Here is a 12,925-nt window from a genome sequence, read left to right on the forward strand (position 1 = left end):
AGCTGGCCCCTCACTGCAGTTTTAACTGCATTTCTCTTAGCAACAATGAAGTTGAGCCTTTCTTCCTATGTTTAAGAGCCATATTATTTCCTTATTTATGATCAAACCCTTTGCCTGTTTTTTGCTTGGATTACTGGTCTTTTTCGTAACTCACGGGAGTTCTTCATATATTAAGAAAATTGATCTGTCTCTGTTGCAAATATTTTTTACCAGTTCATCATTGTTTTTGGATTTTACTTATCATGTGCATAAATCTCTTTCAATTTTTGGAAACACCACTCAGAGACCTCTTTCATGTTAGCTTTTCAAATATAGCCTTGGTTTCTTTCTGCCTTGGCACATTCCAGAAAAGGGTATGAGCCGGCAGGTTGTGCTGCAGTCACTCCTCCAGCCCTGCCACCGCCCATCTGTTCTGTGGCAGCTGCAACTTCCCTTCTATCCAACAGGAGCTACGTGACTTAGGAAGTGAACCCAGAAAGGGAGTCGAAACATGATTTTCTGAAATTATCCCCCTCCCCTTTCTTTAAAGACAACTATAAGATAAGACAAAACAAAAGGTAGTGTATGTGTTGACAGCGTCAGCACAAGGCCACAGTTGTCATTCTGGGATTTCGAGATCCCACTTCAGGGAATGTGGCTTTGAGGTTGTTAAGAGAAAGTAAAGGGACTGAGCTGGGGGGCAGTGACCCTGTCCTCCCTCTGCTACTCCCACAAAGGGCCATTTGAGTGCCATGTTTTGAAAAAAACATCTGATGTACAACTAATAATCAACTGTTGTCCTTGAAACAAGACAGCCTTATTGTCAAAAGGGGTCCTTGAAAATATATATTTTAAATATGTGTCAAACACACAGAAAAGATCTTGTGAGATATATGCCAAACAAAGATTGGATATGAGATTCTGTGTGATTTTTATTTTCATCTTTGTGTCTACCTGTATTTTCTAATTTTCTCATCATGTGTGTATACTGTTTATAAAAATTTTTAATTTATTTTCAAAATTGGTTCTAAGTTCATTTGGGTTTTACTGTAGTGTAATAATGAATTATTTCATACTAATTTTGCCAATATTTTGGACCTTCGTACTTCTAGATCCAAACCTATAGGATGAAAAATTACAACTTACAAATTAAACTGATGACTTGATAGTTTATCTTTATTTCAGCTGTAGTAATTCTTCTGAATGAACCATCTAATTTAGCAAAAATATTAAAGCCTCTGTTACTCTCCCTCAGGACTTATTTTACTTACCCAAATGTGACAAATAAAGAATTCTATTTAGAATTATTTCAGTTCATGTCAGTAACCGGCAGCATGAGAGCCCCGTAAGGGCACTGGCGATCTGAGATCTGTCTTGGCTCTGCCCACCTTGCCTAAGTTTAAAGGGGTCTAAGTTTTCTTGTTTATTAATGAGACCATCCTTGGCGTTCAGTGTCTTTTCTGTTCTAGTGCACACATGAGGGGTGATGTTCTCTGCTCAGCGCCCTGTTACGGGCACTCCTAGGTTTAGGAACAATTCCTCATACACACCCTAATCCACTCCTTCCCTGCCTGCTCAGGAAAGCATACTGGGAATAAGTAAGAGGCAGATATTTTATAGAAGTAACTTCTGATCTCATTTTTAAAGTAAATTATTTAAAAATTGAATACTTTAACTGTTATTGGCAACAAATTGAGTGTCTGACTGCGATTAGAACCTTCGAGCACTCTATTTCAGCATTTCTTTCTCTTGAGAGCCTGCGTGGTTCCTTAGTAGATGATGATGGTTAAACATAATTAAAGGTTGTGAACTTGAAGGGAAGGAGGAATGAAAATGAGTAATTTTGGTAAGTAGAAGAATCATGCTAGGAAGTATAAGCTTATTTCTGTTCATTTAGTAAAATTTTTTCTTACATAGTCACATGGTTCAAAATCTAAACAGTACAAAAGGAGAGACAGTGAATCCTTCCCAACCGACACCTTCAGCCAGTCCTCCTCCCCAGAGGCATCCATTATTACGGATTCCTTGTGATCTCTTTCCAGAAATAGCATATGTATATATGAGCTAAATATGAATTTCCCCATCTGCTTACATGTATATACTATATACAGTGTATATACTCTACACACTATGCTATACATTGTCTTTAATGTATATCTTGGAGATATTTTAAAGAATAGCTTCTTTTTTTATAGCTAAAAAGTATTATATCATATGGATGTACTAGAATGTATTTATCCAAGTCCTTTATTGATGGACTTTTAGTTTATTTCCTGTCTATAACAAACAGTGCTACAGTGAATAACTTTACACGTTATTTCCTATGTGCTGTAGTATATTTGTAGGATATATTTCTAAAAACAGACTTAAAAGGCCACAGGATATGTGCATTTTAAATTTGAAATAGCTAGGGAAACTCTGCTACTGATAGAGTAACATTAGGAATTGGATTTATTCTCCCACCTTAAACAACTAAAAAATATATGGCAAAAAATATTTTATTGGACAAAATATATGAAACAATGGTTTTCAGACATCAGACAATAGAGCAGAATAGCAATCCCTCAGAGAAGGAAACAAACGAGGTGAGTTCTAGGATTGCTCTAGCTTATTACCAGGGAAGAGTTTCCAGACAGCAGCCCTGGGACAGTGGACTCAAACAGAGCATGGTAGTCTCTCTGAGTTAGGGAGATGAAGTTGGGATCAGGGAGGTCAAGATGGCTAAAATTAGAAGGACAAAGTACTGGAGAGGAGAGAACTGCCCAGAAGGAGATCTTCAGAGATCTGCAGAGGGTTCCTTTCTAGTCTTTGGCTGAGTACTGATCAGTGTGTGGGTGTGAGGAAACAACCCGAGGCCAGAGAAAGGACCACCAGAAAGAAGCAGGTGGAACAACCCCTGGAGCTGACGCAGGGTCAGGAATAGTTTGCATTCCCGCAGTTTGAATGGCAAGATCTCCCAACAGAGGGGACACTGGTAGAGTAGCCACGAGGATATTGCTCCAGACTAAGTGCTACACAAAGGATCTAGACTGAAAGCTGTTCTCATCCCACCTAACAGAGCTCAAAAGCAAGACTCAGAAGGATCAAACTATTTCCAAATAACTGAACTATGTCCCAGAACAAAGCTCAAAAGTATGTAAAGGAATTTTTTTTAATTTCAGCACCCCAACAATGTAAATTGACATGTCTAGCATCCACTTAAAAATTACCAGGCAGGCAAAGAAATGGAAATATGACCCATAATGAGGAGAAAAACCAATCAATAAAAACAGACCCAGAAATTAAGATATAATAGAGGAGTAGACAAGGATATTAAAACAGCTATTATAAATGTACTCCATATGTTCAAGTAGGCAGAGGGTGGGTTGCACATGTTAACTAGAGATATGGAAGATACAAAAAAGGACCAAAATTGAACTTCTAAAGATGAAAAACACAGTGTCTGAGATAATAAATACATTGGATGTGATTCACAGCAGATTAGACACTACAGAAGAAACAGTGAGCCTATAAATATAGCAATTAGAAACTATCCTAAGTGAAATTAGAGGGGAATAATATGAACGAAAATAATCAGTGAACTATGGGACAGCATTATGCAGCCTGTTGTACAAGAAATTAGAGGGGGCCAACCCCATTACCTAGTGGTTAAGTTCGGCATGCGCTGTTTCAGCAGCCTGGGTTCAGTTCCTGGGTGCTGACCTACATCACTCATCAGCAGCCGTGCTGTGGCAGCGACCCACATACAAATAGAGGAAGATTGGCACAGATGTTGTGCAGTGACAATCTTCCTCAAGCAAACAGAGGAAGACTGGGGGCTGGCCCAGTGGTGTAGCAGTTAAGTTCACATGTTCTGCTTCAGCAGCCCAGGGTTTATTGGTTCAGATCCCAGGTGTGGACCTACACACCACTTATCGAGCCATGCTGTGGTAGGTGTCCCACATATAAAGTAGAGGAAGATGGGCACAGATGTTAGCTCAGGGCCAGTCTTCCTCAGCAAAAAGAGGAGGATTGGCAGTGAAAGTTAGCTCAGGGCTAATCTCCCTCAAAAAAAAAAAAAGTCAAATTATAGACCCAATATCCCAGAAGCTCAACAAACCCCAAGTGCAAGTATAATGAGAACTATACCCTGTCACATCGTAATCAAATTTCTTGAAACCAATGATGAAAATTTGAAAAGTAGCCAGAGGAAAAAGACACTTCATTCACAGAATAACAAAGATAAGGTCAGAGCAGACTTCTTGTTGGAAACAATGCAAGTCAGAAGAAAATGGAGCAACATTTTTAAAGTACTAAAGGAAAAAAAGAAAAGAACCCTGTCAACTTAGAATTAATACTTAGTAAAAATTATCTTTTTAAAGTGAAGATGAGGAGGTTTCTGGGAAGGTGGCAGAGTAGGAAACACCATAAATTTGCTCTCTGCACCTACACAAAAATGCACTGGCAGAATCTGCATGATGTAACTATTTTGGAACTCTGGACTCTGTTGAAGGCTTGCAACATCCAGGAGAAGACTTGGACTGGTAAATTGTGGTTAATTTCGGTCAATTTCAGCTCTTAGGACAGTAGCAGCTGTCCATCCCCCACCCCTAGCCATGTGGCAGGCAGCTTTGCACTGTTCCTGGAGCAACTTGCACACAGCTTACAGGAGCCAGGGTGGGCAAAAAGGACCCTGTCCTCCAAAGGTTGGGGATCCATGCTCTGATTGCTGAGTGCTGCTTCTGATCATGGAGGTGCAGACAAAGAGGCAGGCAACCATTGTTGCACCTCCCCCTATTGTTGCAAACTCCTCCCCCTCCAGCTGAAGTGGCTTCCAGGGATTTAAAGGGCCTGCATCTTTCCTCCCCCCTGGATTTTCCATTTTCCCCCTTATGTGACCCAGATATTAAAGACCGGGACATTCAAAAACCACTGCATATATGGGGAAAATAAGAAAGCAACTGCACATACCCAAAGAAAGGCTCAGAAAAGACCTAAGAAGGCATTCAATTTACACTTCAGGCTGATCCTTAGCACACAGACAGCCTACAACAATCAAAAAAAACAAAAACAATAAAAATACAGCAGCCCATAGGGAAGGTAGAGAATCAGATATCTAGACTTACCATATTCTAGGATTTAAATGTCCAGCGTTCAACAAAAAATCACAAGGCATACAAAGGAACAGGAAAGTATGGCCTAAACAAAGGAAAAAATAAATCAACAGAAACTGTCCCTGAAAAACACTTAATGGCAGATATATTAGACAAAGACTTTAGAACAATTGTCTTAAAGTTGCGTAAAGAACTAAAGGAAGATGTGGAGAAAGTCAAGAAAATGATGTGTGAACAAAATGGAAATATTAATAAAGAGATGGAAGACCTCAAAAATATTCTGGAGCTGAAAAGTACAATAACTGAAATGAAAAATTCACCAGAGGAATTCAAAGGCATACTTGAGCAGGCAGAAGAAGGAATCAGTGAACTTGAAGATAGGAAGATGGAAGACTTACTATTGTTAATGTGTCAGTATCACCCAAAGCAATATACAGCTTTAGTGTAATCTCTATCAAAATCCCAATGATTTTTTTTTTTTTTGGAGAAATAGAAAACTCCATCCTGAAATTTATATGGAATCTCAAGGGACCCAAATAGCCAAAACAACCTTGAAAAAGAAGAACATAACTGGAAGACTCACGCTTCCTGATTTCAAAACTTACTCTAAAGGTATAGGAACCAAAACAGTGTGATATTGGCATAAAGACAGACCTATAGAGCAATGGAGTGGAATAGAAAGCTCAGAAATAAACCCTCATATATATGGTAAAATGACTTTTGACAAGAGTGCCAAGACCTTCAATGGAGAAAGGATAGTCTTTTCAATAAATGGTGCTGGAAAAACTGGAGAAGCACATACAAGTAATGAAGTTGGACTCTTACCTAATACCATATACAAAAATTAATTCAAATGGATCAAGGACCTAAATATAAGACCTAAAGCAGTAAAACTCTTAGAAGAAAACATAGGACAAAAGCTTCACCACATTGGATTTGGCAGTGATTTCTTGGATATGACACCAAAGGCATAGGTAACAATGAAAAAACAGACAAATTGGACTTAATGAAAGGTTTAAATTTTTGTACATTAAAAGACACCATCCACAGAATAAAAAGACAACCCACAGAATGGGAGAAAATATCTGAAAATGATTTATCTGTTAAGGGATTAGTATCCAGAATCTATAGAGAACTCCTAAAACTCAACAACAACAAAACAAACAACCCAAATAAAAAATGGGCAAAGGACTTGAATAGACATTTCATCAAAGAAGATATATGAATGGCCAATAGGCACATGAAAAGATGCTCAACGTCATTAATCATTAGGGAAATGCAAATCAAACTGCTTGAGACCATCTCACACTCATTAGGATGGCTCCATCAAAAAAACAGTAAACTGAGGGCATACAATGGAGAAAAGAAAGTCTTCTCAACGAATGGTGCTGGGAAAACTGGAAAGCCACATGTAAAAGAATGAAAATTGACCATTCTTTTTCACCATTCACCAAAATAAACTCAAAATGCATCAAAGACCTAAAGCTGAGACCTGAAACCATAACGCTTCTAGAATAAAATGTAGGCAGTACACTCTTTGACGTCAGTATTAAAAGGATCTTTTCGGACACCATGTCTTCTCAGACAAGGGAAACAACAGAAAGAATAAACAGATGGGACTTCATCAGAGTAAAGAGCTTCTTCAAGGCAAAGGAAAACAGGACTGAAACCAAAAAACAACCCACTAACTGGGAAAAAATATTTGCAAGTCATACATCTGACAAAGGCTTAATATCCATAATATATAAAGAACTCACACAACTCAACAACAAAAATCAAACAACCCGATCAAACAATGGTCAGGAGACATGAACAGACATTTCTCCAGAGAAGATATACAGATGGCCAATAGGCACATGAAAAGATGCTCATCATTGCTGATCATCAGGGAAATGCAAATCAAAACTACACTAAGATATCACCTTACACCCATTAGAATGACAAAAATAACTAAAACAAATAGTAACAAAATGTTGGAGAGGTTGTGGAGAAAAAGGAACCCTCATACACTGCTGGTGGGAATACAAACTGGTGCAGCCACTATGGAAAACAGTATGGAGATTCCTCAAAAAATTAAAAATAGAACTACCATACAATCCAGCTATTCCACTACTGGGTATCTATCCAAAGAGATTGAAGTCAGCAATTCCAAAAGTCCCATGCACTGGAATGTTCATTGCAGCATCATTTATAATAGCCAAGACATGGAAGCAACCTAAGTGCCCATCGACTGATGACTGGGTAAAGAAGATATGGTATATATATATACAATGGAATACTACTCAGCCATAAAAAAAGAACAAAATTGTCCCATTTACAACAACATGGATGGACCTTGAGGGAATTATGTTAAGTGAAATAAGCCAGACAGAGAAGGACAATCTCTGTATGACTCCACTCATATGAGGAGTTTAAAAATGCAGACAAAGAGAACAGATTAGTGACTACCAGAGGAAAGATAGGGTGGGGGGGTGGGCACAAAGGGTGAAGGGGTGCACTTACAACACAACTGACAAACAATAATGTACAACTGAAATTTCACAAGATTGTAACCTATCATTAACTCAATAAAAATTAAATTTTAAAAAATTTTTAAAAAACAGTAAACAACAAGTATGGGGGAGGATATGGAGAAATCAGAACCCTCATGCACTCCTCTAGTAATGTAAAATGGTACAGTTGCTGTGAAAAACAATATAATAATTGCTCAAAAAATTAAAAATAGAATTACCATATGATCCAGCAATTCCACTTCTTGGTATATACCCAAATGAAGTGAAAGCAGGGTTTCAAAGAAATATGTGTATATACATCTTCACAGCAGTGATATCGAACCTGAAGTAGGTTTGCTCACCCATTGCACAGCAAGCCAATTTCTGACACCGGGTGTAGTGGAAGAAAGTAGGAATTTTATTATTGCATGGCGCTGAGCAAGGAGAGAGGGGAGCTAACACTGAAATCCCAAACTCCCTGAAAAGCTAAAAGGAAGGGTTTTTATTTGGGGTTTTAGGTAGGGGAGGAGGAGCATATGGCCTTGCTGGTCAGAGCTTTCCCACTAGCCTGTCTTTGGCCTTGAGACACTTGCAGAGAGGAGGGAGCCCGCGACCTTGCTGGTTAGCAGCTTTCCCACCAGCCTGTATCTCTTTGTGGGGAGGAGATAATCCAGGTGCTTGTCCTTGGCGGTGTCTGTCTCCATGGAGGATAGTGGATTCTGGAGCCAGGAAGCCAGGGAGTAAGCAGGGAATGAGTGTTTTGCTTTTAACTGCATATATGCTGGGTTTAATGTAGGGAAACTGATATCAGGGTTAGTATCAGCAGCATTATTCGTAATAGCTAAAATATGAAAGCAACGCAAGTGTCTTATTGACAGATGAATAGATAAGTAAAATGTGGTATATACATACAATTAAATATTCAACCTTAAAAAAGAAGGAAATTCTGCAATATGCTACAACACGGATGAACCTGGAAAACATTATGCTAAGTGAAATAAGCCAGTCACAAAAAGACAAATACTATAGGATTCCACTTCTATGAGGTACTTAGAGTAGTCAAATTAATAGAGACAGAAAGTGGAATGGTGGTGGCCAGGGGCCAAGGGGAGGGGGGAACGGGGAGTTATTGTTAATGGGAATAGAGTTTTAGTTTTACAAGATGAAATGAGTTATGCGGATGTGATGGCTGCCCAACAACGTGAATGTATTTAATAACACTGAACTATACACCTAAAAATGGTTAAGATGCTAAATTTTATGTCATGTGCATTTTACCACAATATAAAACAGAGGAAAAAACTAGAAGGTGAAATAAAAAACTCCTTCAGAAATACAAAAGCTGAAAGAACTTATCAGGACAAGACCTTCGCTATAGTAAATGTTAAAGGAAACCCTCAGAAAGAAAATGATGCCAGGTGGAAATATAGATCTACACAAAGAAAATAATATTTTGTAGCAGAGATAGAGAGGTCTGTTCCATAATAATAAAGGGGTTAATTGATCAGAAGGCCCTTACAGTCCTAAATGTTTGTTTACCTAGCAACAGCACTTCAAAAATACATGAAATAGAAACTCATAGAGCCAAAAGGAGAATAGACAAATCCACAAGTAATGTGAGAGATTTCAAAACTCATTTCTTAATTATTAATAGAACAAGTCCCCAGAAGTAAGGATAGAGAAGACTTGAACATCATCAACAGAATTGACCTATGGATTCAGCATTCCTCCCAACACAAGAGGATACACATTCTTTTCAACTGCACACAGAACATTTACCAAGACAGACCATCTTACTGGGCATTTTAAAAGTCTCAGTAAGTTAAGAGGATTGAATTCATACAAATCATGTTATCTGAGCACAATGGAATTAAATTAGAAATTACTAACAGAAAGATGTCTGGAACATCCCCAAATATTTGGAAACTAAACAACACACTTGTAAATAAACCATAGGTCAAAGAAGGAAACAAAAAAGAAAGTAGAAAGTATTTTGAACTGAATGAAAATGAAAACACAACAAAATTTGTGGGACACAAACACAGCAGTGCTCAAAGGGAAAATTATCGTATTAAGTGCTTATGTTAAAAAAAATTTCAAAACAGTGACCTGAGCTTCCATTTTAAATGATCAAATTAAATCCAAAGTAAGCAGAATAAAGAAAATCTATTCATTTTCTATTGTTGCCAACAAATTGCCACAGATTTAGTAGTTTAAAACATTAATTTATTATCTCACAGTTCTGTAGAGAAGTCTGATGGGCTCAGGTGGTTTCTCTGCTCTGGGCTTCTCAGGGCTGAAATCAAGGTGCCCTCTGGGCTGCATTTCTTTCTGAAGGCTCTGGAGATGAATTCAAGCTAATGTCGGAACAGTTTAGTACAATTCAGGTCCAGGCAGTTTTGGGACTAGGGTGCCCATCTCCTTGTTGGCTCCTAGAGGCTGCTTGAATTCCTTGGGTGATGGTCTCCTCCCACCTTCGAAACTAGCAGTAGCAGTTCAAGTCCTTCTTACACGTCAAATCTCTGACTTCCCCTTCTACCTCATCTCTCTTTTGCTTTCCTCTTCTACTTTTAAGGACTTAGGTGATTGTATTGGGCCCACTGGGTAATCCAGAATAATGTCCTTGTTTTAAAGACAACTGTTTAGTAATCTTAATCTGTAAATGCCCTTCCCAGCAGTACCTTAAGTAGTGTTTGATTGAATAACCAGATAACAGGAATCTTGGAAGGACATCTTTAGAATTCTCCCTCCCATAGAAAGTAATAAAAATAAGAGCAGAAATCAATTTAAAAAAAACAAAGAGAAGGTCAGTGAAATTGATAAATCTCTAGCGCAGCTGAGCAAGTAAAAGTAGACACAAATTACCAATGTCAGGAATTAGAAAGGGTACATCACTACAGATCCGAAAAATAGTATAAGGATAATAAGAAAGTATTATGAGCCTTTTTATGCCAATAAATTTAACCATTTAGATGAAATGGAAAGTTTCCTTGAAAGGCACAATCTACCAAAATTTAAAAAAAAAATAGAAAGCTCAAATTACTGTATATGAAGGAAATTTAATTTTTATTTTAAACCTTTCCTACAAAAGAAAACCCTGGGCCCAGATGGTTCACTGGTGAATTTTACCAAACATTTAAGGACTAAATAATACCAATTCAAAACAAACTCTTCCATTCCAGAAAATAGAAGAGAGAACATTTTGCAACTCATTCTGAGAGGCCAGCCTTATCCTGATACCATTATGTCATTACAAAAACCTTTAGATTAATATTTCTCACAAGCATACATTCTTAAAAAATTATAGCAAACTAAATCCAGCATATGTATTATACTGTATATGTTCATATGTATTATACTGTAAAAAGTATACTACATATGAACACGTGGTTTATGCCAGGAAAGCAATGTTAGTATAACATGCAAAAATCAATGTAACTCACCATATTAACAGACGAAAAAGAAAACCATGTGAGCATCTGAGTAGGTGCAAAAAAGAAACTGACAAAATTCAAGAACCACTTATGATAAAAACTCCTAGCCACCTAAGGACATTATGCTACGTGAAATAAGCAAGTCACAAAAAGACAAATACTGTATGATCCACTTACATGAGGTATCTAAAGTAGTCAAACCCGTAGAAAAGAAAGTAGAATGGTGATTTCCAGGGCCTGGGGGGAGGGGGAAATGGAGGAATTGTGTTCAGTGGGTACGTAGTTTCAGGTCTGCAAGACTAAAAAGTTGTACAGATGTGTTGCACAACAAAGTGAATATAGTTAACACTACCAAACTATGTGCTTAAAAATGGTTAGGATGGTAAAAAAACAAACAAGTCTTAGCCAACTAGGAAAGGGTAATTCCTCACCTAATAAAGGGCACCTATGAAAAACCTACAGTTAATGCCATATTTAATGGTGAAATACTGAATGCTTTTCCCCTAAGACTGGGAACAAGGAAAGAATGTCTGACCTCACCACTTCTGTTCAGTATTGTGTAGAAGGTTCTAGCTGGTACATAAGGAAAGAAAAAGATGTAAAAAGCACACATATTGGAAAGGAAGAAGGAAAGCTGTCTTTATTCATAAACGCTATAATTCTCTATGTAGAAAATTTTAGGGATTCTATAAAAAGACTAGTGGAACTAATAATTGAGTTCAGCAAGGTTGCAGGATACAAGGTCAATATAAGAAATCAACTGGCAGCCAGCCCCGTGGCACAGCGGTTAAGTTCGCATGTTCCACTTCGGGGGCCCGGGGTTCGCCGGTTTGGATCCCAGGTGTGGACATGGCACTGCTTGGCAAGCCATGCTGTTAGGCGTCCCACGTATAAAGTAGAGGAAGATGGGCACGGATGTTAGCTCAGGGCCAGTCTTCCTCAGCAGAAAGAGGAGGATTGGCAGCAGATGTGAGCTCAGGGCTAATCTTCCTCAAAAAAAAGCAATTGTGTTTCTGTATACTAGCAACAAACAATCAGAAATTGAAATTTAAAAAACAATACCACTTACAATAAAATAGAAAACATGAAATACGTAGAATCAGACGTGACAAAATATATGTGAGATCCATACACTGAAAGGTACAAAACATTGCTGAGAAAATTGCAACTGAAGAAGACCTAAATAAATGTTCTTGGATTGAACAATTCAGTATTATTAAGATATCGATTCTCCTCAAATTGATCTGTAGATTAAATTCAATCCAAATCGAAGTCCCAGCAGGTTTCTTTTTTTGGAAATTAGCATACTGATCCTAAATTTTATATCTAAGTGTAAAGGATCTTGGTTAGCCAAAACAACTTTGAAAAGGAGGAAAAGGTTGGAGGCCTTACACTATCTGTTTTCAAGCCTTCTTAATAAGATTTGTAGTGTGGTATTGGTTTAAAATGGACATATGCACCATTGGGACCTATAACCATTGAAACAGAACAGAGAATCTAGACATATATCCACACGTATAGGGTCAGTTGATTTTCTACAGAGGTGTCACGGCAGTTCAGGAGGGAAAGGATGATCTTTCCAACAAATGGTTCTGGAACAATTGGATAGCCACACACCAAAAGAAAATAAAGAAAGAAAAAAATGGAACCTTTTCCCTTAGCTCACACCATCTGCAAAGATTGACTGGATTACGGATTTGAATGTAACAACTGAAACTAGAATATCTGGAAGAAAACGTAGAAGAAAATCTTAGTGAATTAGGATTGGACAAAGATTTCTTAAATTAATACATAGGAAAGGAGATATGTAGGGCTCTTAAGAATACAAAAACATGCACCTCTTCATAGAGAAAGAAAGAAAGGAAAATTAAAATATCACTAGTACATTTTTCAACTATTTGCAAAGATTTGCAAAGAGCAAAATTTG

The 12,925-nt window shown here is 37.8% G+C and overlaps 1 protein-coding gene across 9 annotated transcripts in view; it reads left to right on the forward strand.

The window, feature by feature from the left end:
• The window catches only part of PARP4 (poly(ADP-ribose) polymerase family member 4), a 131,878-nt gene that overhangs the window by 93,916 nt on the left and 25,037 nt on the right, over positions 1-12,925 (forward strand). The window lies entirely within an intron of this gene.

The sequence above is a fragment of the Equus przewalskii genome, chromosome 16 (assembly GCF_037783145.1).
Source record: "Equus przewalskii isolate Varuska chromosome 16, EquPr2, whole genome shotgun sequence".
Lineage (NCBI taxonomy): Eukaryota > Metazoa > Chordata > Mammalia > Perissodactyla > Equidae > Equus > Equus przewalskii.